General features: G+C 41.3%; 1 pseudogene; it reads right to left on the reverse strand.

The window, feature by feature from the left end:
• Nucleotides 1-554: 554 nt before the first annotated feature.
• On the reverse strand, nt 555-935 carry LOC141569599 (ATP synthase F(0) complex subunit g, mitochondrial pseudogene; annotated as a pseudogene).
• Between the last annotated feature and the right edge of the window lie 17,861 nt (nt 936-18,796).

Genomic DNA, 18,796 nt, shown 5'->3' on the forward strand with positions numbered 1-18,796 from the left:
ATTTTTCATGGACATCTGTGCTTATGGCTATAATTTTATATTGCACACACATATGATGCAGACATATTTTCTGCTAGCACAAGTGTTCTTTTGAAAATTGTTTTATTTCATATGGTGTGATTTAATAGATCAATTATTTTATGGCATTCTGGAAAGGACACCATGACATCCAGATGCTGTACCACATGAATCAGTTGGAGAAACTGTCCCTTAGATGGTCAAGAGCCAATGAAGGGTGTGAGCAGGGGAGTGATATGAACATTTTTGCAATTTTGAAAGGTCACTCTGGCTCCAGCTTGGGGAAAAGAGTGGAGCAGAGAGCAATTAAAGCAGTTAGGACTCGGGAGTCAAAACACTGTTGTAGCAATTCAGGCTACACATGATGGTGACAGTGACATGGGAGTGGAGTGGCGTGGAAGGAAAACAGAGCCAGCATTAAAAGGGACCACCATTAAGGGCCTTGTGTGCAACGCTAAGGATGCTGAAGTTTCCATTTTTGGGAATAAAGAGCCTTTGAAGCCGCATTTTTTTGACATATTTTATTCAAATACCTGTCTGATCACACATGGTACAAGAACATTTGAATAATAAACCCAAAAGAAACAGATGTGAACGCTTGGTCTTCAAACATTATAGCCAATGATGCTACGCTTGCCTATGATCTCGCCGACATAAAACCACATCCACACCTCAGTGGCCACTAAACCATTCAGCAGGGCTTCCTTAACTGTGAGCTGTTTGAAGCTACCAGTCTGAGCACTACTGACTATTTTTTTCAAGCTCTGAATAGCTGTAGGGATCTCAGCAGGGGTTGGAGGAACCAGCTCAACCTTGGCATAGTGCCAAAATGTGGCCAATCGAGGCTTCGAGTAAGTCACAGCAGCGTTTACCAGTGCTAGGGCCTTCTCTGCAAGGTTACGGACAAACTGGGCCATGGTTCTAGGATGCAAAGTCCATGGCTTCGAATGGCCAGCTGAATGAAGCCGCATTTCTTAATGGATGGTACCCGAACCAGCTGCAACAGAATCACCTGTGGTGCTTCTTATAGATGCAGAAGCCTGGACTCCATCTCGGACCTGCTGAATCAGAATCTTTTGTATGGGAGAAGTATGGGTTTTTAACAAGCTTTCCAGGTGGTTCTGAGGTACATCACAGCCAGAGAACCACTGCATGAACGGTTTTTGAGCAGTGGCACGACACAGCAAAATCTGTTTACACAGATTAGTTGAATCTTCACACGAAGAACCGATTGAGGACAAAACTAGAGAAAGGGAGACCAGCTAGGAGGCTACTGTGATAGTCCTAGGCTGGCTTTATACATTGGGCAAGAGCCAGAACTCAAGAGAAGGCTGGACTTATTGCCCACATCATAATATACTAGTTATCCTTATCCCTTGATTTGTACACACTGATTTAGACAAATGATACAATTTTGTATTTCCTCAAACAATTCTTGTTTGCCAAAATTAGTCCTCAGAGGTCTTCTCAGAGTCATAAAGTTAATCTAAGATGTATAATCATGTAAAATGCATTGTGCACCTACAATACTTAGGGCACTGCACTAGGCACTGTAGGAGGTACAAAGAAATATACAACATGGCTTCCATTTTCAAGGAACTTACTGTCTAAGTGGGGAGACTAGGTACATATGCACTAAAAGTCAAGTAGTAAATACTATATGTGTCATAAAGCAGTATCCAACATATAATATAGACAACAAATACCAATGATCTATTTCTTAACCTGGTGGTGGCCACATGGGTGTTTCCTTTATAAATATTGATTCTTGCTGTATATTTATGCTTTAGGAACTCTTCTGGATGTGTGTTACATTTCACAAGATAAAGACAGGTTAAAAAAGACAATAAGTTTTGTGAGTTGAAGGACATTAATCAACAGCCCATAGACATGTTACAGAATCTAGAGAAACAAGACCTCTACCCAGTGACCTTGCAAACATCCACAGATGAACCATAACCCTGTGAAAGAATTGAAATATCACACAGATAGAGAAAAGATGGTAATGACACCTTGGTGAGATACTGGCTTCATCATTAGCACCATTAGTCATTGATTAAGATGAGGTCTTCGTTTGTGTCAATCTTTCAACCCTGCATTTAGGTAGTGATTTATCTTTGTATCCATATACATGTGCATATGAACACACACATACAACATCTTATTCCAAAACAGATTTTATGGGTCAATAAACTAGGAGTAGACTATCAGGATCAAAAGAGAATTCAAATATGCTATTTCTGGTGGGTTGATATAATTGCTGTGATTAAGCTTTAAATATGATTGTTAGCTTCCTGGAAGCCATAACAAACAGAGAAATACTAGCTGGCTTACTTTTGTGTGTTTCCTATACAGAAGGATCACTAAGTGATTTATTAATCCCACAAATATTAATTGAGTACCTACTGTGTGCCAAGACTTAGACTAAGTGTTAGAGATCAATGGTGAGCAAAAACAGACTTAGTCGTTGCCTTCATGGAGCTTATGGTCTAGTAGGGAAGACAGACAATAATCAAATAATCACACACATAAATGCACAAATATAACTATAATAAGGGCAATTAGGGAGATATCTATCATGCCCTGAGAACCTATAATGGGGAGTAGTGGTGGTGAAGATATGACTCAGCCTAGCATGTCAGTACAGGAGGCTTCATGGAGAAAATGATGTTTGAATTGAAATCTGAAGATTAAATAGGAGTCAGCAAGCTGAAGAAGATGGAGTGAAAAGAACATTCCAGGCAAAGGAAAGGGTATGTGTGAAGGCTCTGTTCAAGAAACAGTAAGAAAGTTAGTATGCCTGGAATACAGAGAGATTGGAGTGGAACGAAATGAAGCTGTAGACATAGGCATAGAGCCAGATAATTTAGGGCCCTAGGCCATTGTTAGGAGTATTTCTTTTTCAATTTTATTGGGGAATATTGGAGAACAGTGTGTTTCTCCAGGGCCCATCTGCTCCAAGTCACTGCCCTTCAATCTAGTTGTGGAGGGCGCAGCTCAGCTCCAAGTCCAGTCACCATTTTCAATCTTTAGTTGTAGGGGGCACAACCCACCATCCCATGTGGGAATTGAACCGGCAACCTTGTTGTTGAGAGCTTGTGCTCTAATCAACTGAGCCACCCGGCCACGCCTCATATGAGTTCTTTATATAGTAGGAATATTAAACCTTTATTATCAATTTTATTTATAGTGGATTTTTGTGTAAGGAAGCTTAAAACATTTATCAATATTTCCCTTTATGATTCTTTCCTTGGTAATCTGTATTTCTTTGTAAATTAGTAAATTGGCACTCCACTTTGATTAATATGAATTTGGCTATTGTGAATTAGCTTTCCTGAGGCTGAGTTGTTTTAAATAGAAAAGGTGAAGAATAGACTGTGGATCTTAGTAAATTCACCAAGGTACTACCATCTTGTGTGTTCTCTTGGTGACCGGTAATACATGATCTGACAATTAAGTTCGCAAATGATGTTGCTAACCTCTTTTGATATCAGAAGGATTAATCATTATGAATTTGTACCAACTGGACAAACAGTTAACAAAGTTTACTATTTGGAAGTGCTGAAAAGGTTGTGTGTAAAAGTTAGACGACCTGAATTCTTTGCCAACAATTCATGGCTCTTGCATCACGACAAAGCACCAGCTCACACGGCACTGTCTGTGAGGGAGTTTTTAAACCAGTAAACAAATAACTGTATTGGAACACCCTCCCTACTTACCTCATCTAACCCCCAATGACTCCCTCCTTTACCCAAAGATAAAGGAAATATTGAAAGGAAGACATTTTTGATTCAGTACATCAAGGGTAATAAAACGACAGCTCGGATGGCCATTTCAGAAAAAAGAGTTCCAAAATTGCTTCGAAGGATGGACTAGGTACTGGTGTCAGTGCATAGTTTCCCAAGGAGAGAACTTTGAAGCTGACCATAGAGATATTCAGCGACGAGGTACGTAGCACTTTTTCTAGGATGAGTTTGCAAACTTAATTGTCTGACCTCATATAAGTGAAATCATATGGCACTTCTCTTTCTCTGTCTGACTTACTCCACTCAACACAATACCCTCTAGGTATATCCATGTTGTTGCAAATGGCAAGATTTCATTGATTTTTTTTGTGGTTGAGTAATAATCCATTGTATATATGTACAACTTCTTCTTTATCCATTCATCCATTTTGATGGGCACCCAGGTTACCTCCATATCTTGGTTATTGTAAATAATGCTGCAAAAAATACTTCTGGAGAGACATCATCCAAATGGCGGCGTGAGGTGAGCTTCTGTAAAGCTCCCCTGGAATTTACAACTAACCGAACAACAATAACTCCACAAAGGACTCCCTGCATAGCAGACAGGCAAGACGAAGAGGCCCACTACTGAATTCACCTAAAGGTGGGCGAATCGTGCGAGCAGGTGAGGAGGGAGGGAGAAGTGCAGAGATGGAGCCGCACGGGCACAGGATGCAGACCTAGCTCAGTGCTCCAAGCTCGCTGCATCCCGGAACTATCGCAGCTGTGGGAGAGGGAAGGACTTGGACTGCTAGGGCTCCGCTTATGGCCCACAGGGCTGAGGGGGCAGCATATAACACGGCTGAACCCAATGCTCACGGCAGAGACCTCGGAAAAAGACTGAGGGAAGAAGGCTGAAAAGGGTGGTTTAAGCCCTCACTGCCGAACAGAGAACGGAAGTCTTAGGCACTGAGACTAACGCCCCCTCCTTACCCTCCCAGAGCTCACCCCGCCCCCACTTGCCCGGTGCTAGAAGCAGAACAGTAGCAGTGTCAGATCAAAAGAACAGAATATTTGCTGTTCTGAGAACGGTAGACCGCAGACACAAATTCGCAGCCCAACTAGTTCTGGCAAAGGGGAGGGAGCTGTGGAAGCAGGACGGGCTGTGGTGGTGGTCACCGCCATTGCTCTGGGCCACCTCTCACAACTCACCCCGCCCCTGGCCCCACCTATCTGGGCGGATCCCTGCAGGAGTAAACAGAACTGCTGAAACATACGGGCTCTGAATCTGGAGCTGGAAGAGCTTTGGAACATCAAAAGCTCTCCGCATACCCACACGGACACTGCGCCATGTGACCCAGGCAAACTATTAACAGAAGAGAAGCCTGTCTCCCAGGGAATCCCCCTATTGTGTGAGAAGCTTGAATAGTGCAGAGAAAACATAGCACTACCGTGTGAGAGAGAAAAAAAAGGCTGCAGTCGGACAGAAAATAAAACATTCTACCAACAAGTACTGGAAAACAAAAGAAAGACCTCTTCCTATCAACCTGTTGCAGAAGCCACTCCTGTAGATGTCTAGGAAGAGAAATAATAAATCAGTAAGTGCCATGAATAATGAAGGCAACAAGACAGCTCAGAAAGAAAGTGAAAAGTCTCCAGAAAAGGAACTTAAAGATATGGAAATATGTGACTTAAATGACAGAGAATTCAAGATTGCAGTTCTGAAAAAACTCAACGAGATGCAAGAAAACACAGAAAGGCAGTTTAATGAACTCAGAAACACAATCAAAGAACAACATGAGCATTTTACGAAAGAGATTGAAATTTTAAAAAGAACCAAATAGAATTTCTGGAGATTAAGAACTCAATAGAAGAAATTAAGAATGAAATAACCAGCTTAGGTAGTAGAGTTGACCAGATGGAGGAAAGAATCAGTGACATCGAAGATAGAAACCTGGAAATTACACAGATGGAAGAAAAAAGAGACTAGAGACTTAAAAGAAATGAAAGAACTCTACAAGAACTATCTGACTCCATCAGAAAGAGCAATATACGAATAATGGACATACCAGATGGAGAAGAAAGAGAGAAAGAAACAGAGAGTATATTCAAACAAATGATTGATGAGAACTTCCCAAACTTGTGGACAGAACTGGATCCTCGAATCCAAGAAGCAAATAGAACAACTAATTACCTCAATGCCAATAGGCCTTCTCCAAGGCACACTGTATTGAAGCTGTCTAAAATCAACGACAAAGAAAGAATCCTCAAGGCAGCCAGGGAAAAGAAGACAGTAACTTACAAAGGAAAGCCCATTAGATTATCATCAGATTTTTCAGCAGAAACTCTACAAGCCAGGAGGGAGTGGAACCAAATATTCAAACTATTGAAAGAGAGAAATTATGAGCCAAGAATAATATATCCAGCAAAGATATCCTTTAGATATGAAGGAGGAATAAAGACCTTTCCAGACATACAGAAGCTGAGGGAATTTTCTAATACACGACCTGCACTACAAGAAATACTAAAGGAGGCTATTCGACCACCATCAACAGGGACAATTTGTGGCAACCAAAACATAAAAAGGGGAGAGTAAAGGCCTGAACCGAATATGGGAATGGAGAAAGTAAGCGTGCTGAAGAAAATGGAATACTCTAAATATCAAACTTTCTTTTACATAAACTTAAGGGTAACCACTCAAAAAAATCCAGAACTGAAATATATACTGTAATAAAAGAAGAAACAGAGGACAACATCATAGAATACCACCACACAGAAATAATAGACAACAACAAAAAGGCAAAGAAACAATGGAGACACAGCCTTACCAGAAAACTAAAGATAGAATGACAGGAAATCCTCACATATCAATAATCACCCTAAATGTAAATGGACTGAACTCACCAATAAAAAGGCACAGAGTAGCAGATTGGATCAAAACACTAAACCCAACCATATGCTGTCTCCAAGAGACACATCTCAGCTACAAGGACAAGCATAGACTCAAAGTGAAAGGGTGGAAATTGACACTCCAAGCAAATGGTACCCAGAGAAAACCAGGTGTAGCCATACTGATATCAGATGAAACAGACTTCAGGGTGAAAAAGATAACAAGAGACAAAGATGGACATTTCATAATGGTAAATGACACATTAGATGAAATGGACATAATTGACCTATACAGAGCATTTCATCCTAAAACATCAGGATATACATTTTTTTCTAGTGTACATGAAACATTCTCAAGGATAGATCATATATTGGGACATAAAATCAGCCTCAACAAATTTAAGAAGATTGAAATCATACCAAGCATATTCTCTGATCTCAAGGCTTTGAAATTGGATGTCAACTGTAAAAAGAAAGCAGGAAAAAACACAAATACATGGAGATTAAACAACATACTTTTAAAGAACGACTGGGTCAAAGAAGAAATTAGAGGAGAGATCAAAAGATACATAGAAACAAATGACAATGAAAATACATCCTACCAAAATTTTGGGAATGCAGCGAAAGCAGTTTTAAGAGGTAAATTTATATCATTATAGGCCTCTCTCAAGAAACAAGAAAAATCCCAAATAAGTAAATAATGCTGCAATTAACATATGGATGCACATGTCCCTTTGAAGTAGTACTTTGAATTTCTTCGAATAAATACCCAGAAATAGGATTACAGGGTCTTTCTTTGTCTCTTGTTATAGCCTTAGTTTTAAAGTCTATTTTGTCTGGTATAAGTATGCTACCCCAGTTTTTTTTTTTTTTTTTTTTTTTTTTTTTCCCATTTCCATTCTTATGAAATATCTTTTTCTTTCCCTTTACTTTCAGACTGTGTGTGTCTTTCAATCTGAAGTGAGTCTCTTGTAGGCAGCATATGTAAGGGTTTTTTTTTTTCTTATCCAGCCTATGTTTTTTTTCTTATTTTTTTTTAATTGGTGATCAGTGTGTTTTTCCAGGACCCATCAGGTGCAAGTCAAGTCATTGTCCTTCAATCTAGTTGTGGATGGCGCAGCTCAGTTCCAAGTCCAGTCGCCATTTCAATCTTAGTTGCAGGGCTCGCAGCCCACCATCCCATGGGGGAACTGAACCGGCAACCTTGTTATTGAGAGCTCTCACTCTAACCAACTGAGCCATCCGTTCGCCCATCTGGCAGGTAAGCGGCAGCTCATTGTCTTCAATCTAGTTGTGGAGGGCACAGCTCACTGGCCCATGTGGGAATCAAACAAACAACCCTGTTTTTAAGAGATCACACTCTAACCAACTGAGTCATCTGGCCACCCCAGCCACACTATGTTTTTGATAGAAGCATTTAATCCATTTACATTGAAAGTAATTATTGATAGACATATAGTTATTGCCATTTTATTGTTCATATTTTTCCCTTCTTTTTCTTCTTAAAGAAGTCCCTCTAACATGCCTTGTAATACTAGATTGTTGGTGTTGAACTCCTTTAGCTTTTTCTTGTCTGGGAAGCTCTTTATCACTCCAATTTTAAATGATAGCCTTGCTGGGTAGAGTTCCCTTGGTTGTAGGTCCTTGCTTTTCATCGTGTTGAATATTTCTTGCCAATCCCTTCTGGCTTGCAAAGTTTCCGTTAAGAAATCAGCTGACAGTCTTATGGGAGCTCCCTTGTAGGAGTTTTGTTTTGCACTTTTAAGGTTCTCTCTTTGTCTTTGACCTTTGGCTTTTTAATTCAGATGTGTCTTGGTGTGGGCCTCTTTGGGTTCATCTTGTTTGGAACTCTCTATGCTTCTTGGTCTTGTATGTCTATTTTCTTCACCAGGTTAGGAAAGTTTTCTGTCATTATTTCTTTGAATAGGTTTTCAATTCCTTGTGCTCTCTCTTATCTTGGTACCCCAATGATACGAATGTTGGTATGCTTGATGTTGTCCCAGAAGTCCCTTAAACTGTTCTTATTTTTTGGATTCTTTTTTCTTTTTGCTGTTCTGATTTGGTGTTTTCTGCCACCTTAACTTCTAAATTGCTGATTCTATCCTCTGCTTCATCTAATATATTCTTTATTGTATTCTTCATTTCTGACTGGTTCATTTTTATGTCTTCTATCTCTATTTTTATATTTCCTATCTCTTTGTTAAAGTTCTCACTAAGTTCATTTACTCTTCCCCTAAGTTCATTGAGCATCCTTATAACCAGTGTTTGGAACTCTATGTCTTGTAGATTGCTTGTCTCCATTTTGTTTAGTTCTTTTTCTGGTGCTTTGTTCTGTTCATTCATTTTGGGCATGTTTCTTTGTCTCCCTATTTTGGATGCCTCACTGTGTTTGTTTCTATGTATTAGGTAGGGCTGCTATGTCTCCCAGTTTTAGTAGAGTGGCCTTATGTAGTAGGTGTCTGGTGGAGCCCAGTGGTGCCCTCTCCCTTGTCACCTGAGCCAAGTGCTCCAGGTTTGTCCCTTGTGTGGGGTGTGTTTACCCTCCTGTTGTAGTTGAGCCTGGTTGCTCTTTGGACATCAGTGGGAGGGCTGATTGGTTGTGAGAACTGGCCATGTCTACAGTGGAGGAGCTGTTGTGCAGGGGCTGATTCTGTGGAGCAGGATTTACTTTAGCAGGGCTCTGGTGCCTGCCTAGTCTGCCCTTTAGGTGTGTCATATGTGGAGGTGGCTGGTCGTGCTCTGGCTGGTCTAATGCTGGCCGCCGGGTATGCCAGTCTGGGGGCCTCCTGGGAGGGGTCCTGCAAGAGGCCAAATTCAGTCATAGCCTGAGCCCTGCCTGGGGCCACCAGGCATGAATCACAAAGCAATTCGCAGATGGCAGCCATCTGTGCTGGGGTTGGAGGTGCCTGGGAGAGGCAAAGCTGTGAACCAAGGCTTGCTTATCCTCATGCCAAGCTTGGGGCTGCTCAGCAACAGGTACAGGACATACTGAGGCCAGATGCTGCTTTTTTTGATTTTTGTTAACCTTTGAGATATTTTAGGAAAGTGCAAAGCACGAGTCAAGGCAGGCCATTTGCATGGAAAAGCCACTGGAAGTGGCGTGGGTGGGCTTGCAAGTTGAGTGGGGCAGGATCTCAGGGACTCATCAGGGCAGGGCAGATGAATGGTGTTAGCCAGGTTGATGGAGACTCACATATGGCAGCCGCCTGCATGCCAGGAGTGGGGAGGGCTCAACAAAGAAATAATGTCTTCTACCAGCACTTCTGTACAGGAGAAATCTGCCCCCCCCCCCAGCCCTCATGCTGCAACCAGACGATTCAGTTCCTCCCTGAATGTCCCTGGTGCCTTTTGAGCTGCTGTACTAGCACAGGAGCTCAGAGCATGTGAGTACATCAGCAAGTAAGTCTGTGTGCGGGTCCTTTAAGAGGAATGTCTGGGACTCCAGCCACCCTTCATCTCATTCAACCACAATCTCCACTGGTTTTCACAGCCAGAAGTTGTGGGGACTTCTCTTCCCAGCAACCTGGACTGGGGAGACCAGTGTGAGGCTGAGACTCCTCATTCCTCAGGGGGACCTTCACAGCTGAGATATCCCTCCCAATTTTTAAAGATTCCCATGCAGGTATACGACCAGTCTGTTCCAATGTCTGCCCCAACTACTAGTCTTGAGGTAGCTTCTTCTATATGTACTTAGTTGTAGGGCTTCAGTTCAGCTAGACTTCAGGCGATTCTCAGTGATTGTTATTCTGTAGTTGTGATTTTGATGTGGTCATGAGAGGAGGCAAGCACATTTACCTACCCCACTATCTTTCAGGGATTTTCTTTATAAAAGGTGGTCTCCCTTTTGTCTTGGTGGAACGTACTTTCGGTTTCCACCTATGCTGTGTTTCTCCGGTTTGCAAACTGTTCACCTGAATAAAGTTTCTCCTTCTTCCCACCTTCTTGGGAATTTTTGTTGACAGAAGTAATTAAGATATGGGCTGGCCTGGTGGCTCAGGCGGTTGGAGCCCCGTGCTCCTAACGCCGAAGGCTGCCGGTTCGATTCCCACACGGGCCAGAGGGCTCTCAACCACAAGGTTGCCAGTTTGAGTCCTTGACTTCCACAAGGGGTGGTGGGCTCCACCCCCTGTGACTGAGATTGAACACGGCACCTTGAGCTGAGCTGCTGCTAAGCTCCCAGATGGCTCAGTTGGTTGGAGCGCATCCTCTCAACCACAAGGTTGCCGGTTCGACTCCCGCAAGAGATGGTGGGCTGCGCCTCCTGCAACTAACAACTGCAACTGGACCTGGAGTTGAGCTGCGCCCTCCACAACTAAGATTGAAAGGACAACTAGACTTGGAAAAAAAGTCCTGGAAGTACACAGTGTTCCCCAATAAAAAAGTCCTGTTCCCCTTTCCCAATAAAAAAACAAGAAGTAATTAAAATAAAATTGTAGCCATTGACTTTAGCACATATTTTCTGTACTCAATTGGTCATTATTAAATAACTTTATAAAGTAGACCTAGTAACCTGGAGCCATATTAACTTGCAGCTAATTCAACCAAGCCAACTCATGGGGAAGTGAGGTTATTTAAAATCAGACATTCCATAGGTCAATCTAAAGCTGAGGGATCAAGTCAAGAATACAGCCAGGATTTATAAGTGTAGGTAAGCCAGTAGAATGATTTCACTTATTTCTTTATTCACTAAAGGTTTGTGGAGCACTGCTTGGCACTGTACATAACACTGGGGAGATGGCAGTGAACAAGTACTATTATGGAACTTACATTCTAGGTGGGAATAGAAGTCTATTATACTACAGAGTTATAAAGAGAATAATGGAAACTCTGGGACCCTCGGAGGGAATGGGTACCTAATTCAGACTCAGGTAATTAAGTAAGGCTTTCCAGAGGTGGTGATAACCACATTGAGGTCTGAACAGCAGTAGGGGTTGGATGGCTGAACAAGACAAAAAAATAAAAATTACCAGAATAAGATGTGAGAATGGAATGCTAGTAACAAGAAATGAGTTGAGAAATACCAGATGGTCAGCAAAGGCTCAGGGGTGAATTCCAATGGTGTGAGTCCATTATGTTGAACTGGAGTCAAAAATTGAGGGTAAGCATGGATGGATGTGTATATGGGGATGGGGCAAGTTCCAGAATTAAGAACCTTTAGTTCTCTCTGCAGAGACATGAAGTATGGAGACTTTAAATAGATCTCCAAAGTCCAGCAAAGCTGAAATAACCATGCCTGAAGTGTAGGTGAGATCTTGTCAGAAAGGACCAACACCCTCTACTGAAGCTTGCTTTCATATGGTATGCCCCACTCTCACTCTTCGAAGGGGACCTATAAGGCCTAGGTAGCCTTTGCTGAGCTGGAGTATTATTGAGGTGTGTGTTTTTGTTTATGTTTTTAAATGACTATGGCAGTTTATTGGTTAATGCCATGCTTCATATTGTGGAACTCAGAGACTCAATATAGAGTGCTTTTTGAAATGTTGGCAAATACCCAAAACTGCTTCCTGGGGAAGATCTGGGCTTCACTTCACTGTTAGTAGTTTCATGTTCTACCTCCAGAGGTCCTTGACCTTCCATTTAAGAGAGACCAGAGGTCAAGCTTCTCGACTTTCATAACAGAATATCTGCCAACCACCTCCTCTATTGGTTCTCAAAATAAATAGATTAGCCCTCAATAAACAATAGAGATAAAATAATAGCTCCCTAAACCTTTATCAGAGATTATAGGTTTAAATGGCCTTTCATGTATTTCTAATCAGAAATCTAGACAAGAAAATTGAAATTTTGGGAAAATTCATTTAAGGTGGTACATCCACATTTTTTTCCATTATAGGTCACATAATAAAGATGCAGATACGTTCAGGCCACATAAATTTATAGTAATAGTGAAATATGGCTTGTTGACTATTCAACAATGGGGACTGTAGGGACAGTAATACAAAAGCATCCACAAAATTTTAATCAACTGTATTTACTCAAAAGTGCATATTTATAGGCCTATTGTTGGTCATTGGTTAATTTTGATTGATTGAATAATAAGAGTACAACACTGACATTTAACAAAATGAACTGGAACAACAGGAGCTATTCAGTCTGGGCCTGTCTCATGCTGACTCCAGAGACAGACTCCTAATGGGGCTTTAGTTTTGGCAGTTTTAAGAAATAATTGTCTTCTGTTTAAGCCAAAGGGGAAAAAAAGAAATAGAACACACTTGCTGCTGCATCAGGAACACCCTAACCTTGTCTAGAGCTTAGCCATCCCACTCAAGAGGTTGGGATAATGTTTACCTGAAAAATTCTTTGTGGATCCTGTTCACTGAGCTGAATGTTGACACACACTAGTAATGGTTTTGATAATTTAGGCATAGGCAGAGTATAAATAAATAAATAATGACCTAATATCTATACACCCAAAGTAATCATAAAATGTCTTTTAAGTTATATTTTGTTTTTTTATGAAAATAAAGGGCTCTCTGTATTTATCACAACCTATGAACCAGATGAATTGTGTGGCATGTGATTATATCTCAACAAAACTCATATGAGAAAAAAAACAAAACCTATAAACCTCTTTTGACCATCACATTACCATACCTTAAACTCACTTGGGCCCTCTGTACCCTACCACAGCTGGTACACAAAATGCAGGAAAATCAACCATGCCTGGCACCTGCCAAGCATGACCCAGGCCTGGAAGCTAGTTCTGACCCTGCTGTTATTACTCTCGTCTTTTTGGCATACAGATTCCTGGCTCTGCATGTCTAGCCTAAGGTAAGAGATTCCCTCCTCCAGTCCTGGGCTCTTGGGATTCTGTGGTCTAAACTCTCCTCTGCATCCCTCCCCCTGCATCCTGGGGAAGGGAATTCTCACACAGTTGTAACTTATCTTCCACCAAACATAGTGCAGCATTCTTCAAAATCTATGAATGCATCAAACTCAAGACAGCTCAGCAATGGAAAATGAGTGGTTTCCAGTCACCATCTGTCCAATACACATGTCCAGTTGGAGTCTGCATTTCCTTGAAAAAATCAACAGTTTTTGTTTGTCCCCCCTGCAGTTTCAAGTTCAATGTGTTCAGATGTCTTGTCACATCCCTAAGAAAATATAAGCCTATGAATCACTGGAGGTCTAACAAATTGGATTTGGTAACTCTTTTATTGCAAAAAGTCCTTGATTGGGGATGGCAGCTCAGTAAATCTCCATAATTGGGATCAATCTCTTCTAAATAGCTCATAAACTGCTTATGATTAAAGGCATGAGCACAGAAAATTTTTAACTGCTTTCTGCATCACATCATGTGGTGTACTGGACTTGCAAAATTCATGACATGAGGCATGCAGCAATGACAGCTGGACCCACCAAATTTCTCTTGGCTTGAATACATTATTTAAATCTTGTTTGCCTTTCAAAGCAGATGCTCCATGTTTAGCAAGTGAACTTTTCAGAGAAGGGCTTTGGCCTGGAGGTGGAAATATGTTTAGAACTTTTTAAAGTCCTTACTTTGAGCTGGTCGGAAGCTCCTAATTCATGTGGGTTGATGTATAAAAAAAAGCAAAGAATCTGGAGCAAGACCCCTTAGTTTTTAAATCTCAGTATGCTTCTTGCTAGCTGTGTGATCTTAGGCAAAATGCTCAAACTCTCTGTGCCTCCGTTTCTTCTTTCCCTTTAAAATTCAGATAATAATGATAAGAGTACTTATGTATGGTGTTGTTATGAGGATTAAATATGTTTACATCTGTAAAACGCTCAGAACAGTAATGGCATATAGTAAGTGTCATAAGTATTAGTTACTAAGTGAATTAGGTTAATTAATTTTTCTAAAAAGCTCAGGCAGTCACAAACAGCTCCTCCCCCTTTCCCAGGCCATGTTTGGAGATGCAGGTTTCATGTTAGACACGCTGGATAAGGGGCATGCAGTCCATTCACTCTCCTAGGTACTGTAAGTTGTATTCTTTAGTCAAATTAGACCACTTGAAACCTGTGTACTTGGTAGCCTTTGCAGGATCACCTTCCCTGAGTTTTGCTTCTAATTCTATGCTTTCAACTTTTTTCAAAGATCACTACAATAAAGAGTTATGTGAAATGTTTTTCTGCTGGCTACTGAAAAAATGTTGTTGAGGACAATATTCAATATTGCACATATTTGCACAACCAGCCCAAATTCCTTCTCTGAGCCCTAGCTTCATGTATCCAACTGCCCATCTGGCATCTCCACTTGGATATTTCAAAAGAAACGAACTCAACAAATCTAAGATAAAACATATCATCTCCTCCTTTCTCTTGACCCTCAACCTGGTTTTCCTCCAGTGTTCCACCTCACAGAGAATGGCACCACTATTTATCCTGTCACACAGGTCAGAATTAAAGAAGTCCATCCCTAGATATACACCCAAGAGAAATGAAAACATATGGTCACCCAAAAGCTTGTACATGAATGCTCATAGTAATATTAATCATAACAGCCAAAAAGTGGAAACAACCCAAATATACATCAATGGATAAATAAATAAATGTGGTATGTCCATACAATGGAATATTATTCTGCAATAAAAAGGAATGAGATTCTGATACATGATGCAACATGGATTAACCTTGAAAACATGATGCTAAGTGAAAGAAACCAGTCACCAAAGACCATATATTGTATTATTGTAATTTTATAAACTGTCCAGAATAGGGAACTCTATAGAGACAGAGCATAGATTAGTGTTTGCCTAGAGCTGGGAAGGTTTGGAAGGGACTAGGGAGTGACTGTTAAAGGCTATAGGGTTTCATTTTGAGGTGATGAAATGTTCTAAAATTAAATAGTGATGATGGGGTGGCCGGTTAGCTCAGTTGGTTAGAGCATGGTGCTGGTAGCACGGAGGTTGCTGGTTCGATCCCCACATGGGCCACTGTGAGCTGTGCCCTCCTTAAAAAATATATATATAAAAATGGTTGCACATATCTATGAAATACTAAAAGCCATTGACTTGTACCTTTTTAAAAGGTAAATTATATAATATGTGACATATATACCTCACTAAAGCTGTTATTAAGAAAAATCTCTGTGGTGACACGTACAGAAGAGAAACTGGAGTCAGCGAGACTGGAGGCCATAGAGTAACTGGTACAGGGTCTGGCAGGAGAGGACGAAGCCTGAGCTGAAAAAGGGGTTGTGTAATAAATTCAAAAGAGATTCTGGATGGAAATAGGCCAGGACTTGGTGATGATTCATTTTTTTAAGGTATTATGTTAATATGCTCATTGAACAAAATTATTTAAACACTTGGTATATTGGTTTAGTATTAAATACGCTTATTCAGTGAAACATTTTGGTCTTTTTTTTTTTTTTAGTTTCTAGTTTTTTTAAAAAATTTTATTAGTTTCAGGTGCACAAGACAAAGCAATACTTAGACGTTTATCATTTATATCCCTCACACTGTGTGAACCCGCCCCCCCATCCGCTATCCCTCTGACAGTGATGATTCATTTTTGGCTTGATTCTTGGTTCCATAGTATCTGTCCTGATACTACTAGAGTTTATGTCTCTGCATTGCTCTCTATCTTCAAAACTATCACACTGCTCCAGGCCACCACCACCATCATTCATCTCAACTACTGCCCTCTTGGATGGTCTACCTGTATCTATTCATGTTTCCTGACAATCTCTTCTCTACACTGGAGCCACAGTGATCTTTTCACACTGCAAATCTGATTATGTCATCCTCCTGCTTCAAACTCTTCAAAGATTTCCCTTTGCACTTAGGATAAAGACCAAAATCCTTAACCCACTTGTCCAGCTTGAATGTCCTGGCTCCTGCCTATCTCTGTGACCTGTCTTTCACTCTTTGTGCTCTGAGTCCACTGGACTATTTTCAAGTGCCTCAACATGCTCCCTCCTAGCGCTAGGTCTTTGCACTTGTTGTTACCTCTATGGAATGCTCACTTCCCTGTTTCCCCTGGTGACTTCAGCTCTCCCTTCAGTTACCAGCTTAATTATCATTTCCTCAGCAAAGCCTTCCCTGATGTCCCGAGTCCCCTATTTTATGCTCTCAGAGCTCTTCGCACTTGTTCTTCATTACCCTTTTCACAGATGTAATTTTATCCTTATTTGTGGTACCATTTGATTAATGCCTGTCTCATTAGATTGTAAGCTCCATAAGATCAACATCTATGGCCGTTTTTGTTCACCATTATACAAGGTGTTATCACAAAATATGGTGAACATTTAGGGGGTGGCCGGTTAGGTCAGTTGGTTAGAGCGTGGTGCTGATAACAACAAGGTTGCCAGTTCGATCCCCGCATGGGCCACTGTGTGCTGCGCCCTCCTTATTAAAAAAAAAAAGTACGGTGAATATTTAAATTAAAAAAATTATTACAGGGCCGGGGGGTGCCTCAGATGGTTGGAGCGCTGTGCTCCTAACACTGAGGTCACCGATTTGATTCCCACATGGGCCAGTGAGCTGCGCCCTCTACAGCTAAGATTATGAACAACAGCTCTCCCTGGAGCTGGGCCTCCGTGAGCAGCAGGAGGTTGGCTGTAAGCTGCCGAGGGCTGCTGTATGCTGCTGTGGGCTGCTGTATGCCGCCATGAGCAGCTGGTGGCCAGCATGAGTGACCAGCAGCCGGCGAGAGCTTCTGTGAGCTGCCGTGAGGTACCACGAGCTGCTGTGAGTGGCCGAATGACTGGTCACCTAGCCACCGACTGCCTCAGCTGGGGGGGGGGGGCGTTGAGCGCAAGGCTCATAAAAGCAGCATGGGCCAGGAAGCTGTGTCCTACACAACTAGACTGAGAAACAATGGCTTGAACCGAAGTTGAGGGGGGGGAGGCGGGAGAAGGGGAAAAAATTATTACAGTAAAAGACACATTGCCATTAATCCCCCTCAAAATACTCCCACTTGCTTCAAACACACTTATCCCATCATTCTTACCACTTTCTGAAGCAGCTCTGGAAGTCCTCTTTCGTGAGTGTCTGTAGTTGTGCTGTCGTGGCTGCCTCAATGTCCTGAATCTATTCAAAACGTTTACCTTTCATGGTCATTTTAACTTTGGGGAAGAGCCAAAAGTCGCATGGTGCCAGATCCAGTGAATAAGGTGGATAAGGACACACCATAATGTTTTCATTTGACAGCAATTGCCATACCAGAAGTGATGTGTGACACAGAACAGTGTCATGATGGAGGATGAAGTAAAGACACTCACAAAAGAGGACTTCTAGAACTGTTTCAGAAAGTGGCAAGAATGATGGGATAAGTGTATTTGAAGTGAGGGGGCGTATTTTGAGGGGGATTAATGGCAATATGTATTTTACTGTAATTTTTAAAATTTAAACAGTCACTGTATATTTTTATCACACCTTGTATCTCTGGTGCCTAATACAGTGTTTGGTACACAGTAGATCCTGATTATATTTGTTAAATAAATGAATAAACCTCAAGAACAATTTTATTATTTTTTTAAATTAAAGTTTATTGGGATGACAATTGTTAGTAAAGTTACATAAATTTCAGGTGTACAATTCTGTATTACATCCTCTATAAATCACATTGTGTGTTCACCACCCAGAGTCAGTTCTCCTACCATCACCATATATTTGATCCCCTTTACCCTCATCTCCCACCCCCCACCACCCGCCCCCCCTTACCCTCTGGCAACCACTAAACTATTGTCTATGTCTATGAGTTTCTGTTTCTCATTTGTTTGTCGTGTTCTTTTGTTGTTTTTAGTTTATATACCACATATCAGTGAAATCACATCGTTCTCTGCTTTTTCTGTCTGACTTATTTCGCTCAGCATTACACTCTCAAGATCCATCCATGTTGTCACAAATGTTCCTATATCATCTTTTCTTACCGCCGAATAGTATTCCATTGTGTATATATACCACAACTTCTTTATCCATTCATCTATTGAAGGACATTTTGGTTGTTTCCATGTCTTGGTCACCGTACACAAAGCTGCAATGAACATTGGAGCACACGTGTCTTTATGTATAAATGTTTTCAGATTTTTTGGGTAGATACCCAGGAGAGGGATTGCTGGGTCTAATGGCAATTGTATTCATAATTTTTTGAGGAACCTCCACACTGCCTTCCATAATGGCTGCACCAGTCTGCATTCCCACCAACAGTGTATGAGGGTTCCTTTTTCTCCACAGCCTCTCCAACACTTGAGAACAATT

Source organism: Rhinolophus sinicus, chromosome X, assembly GCF_036562045.2.
Source record: "Rhinolophus sinicus isolate RSC01 chromosome X, ASM3656204v1, whole genome shotgun sequence".
Taxonomy (NCBI): domain Eukaryota; kingdom Metazoa; phylum Chordata; class Mammalia; order Chiroptera; family Rhinolophidae; genus Rhinolophus; species Rhinolophus sinicus.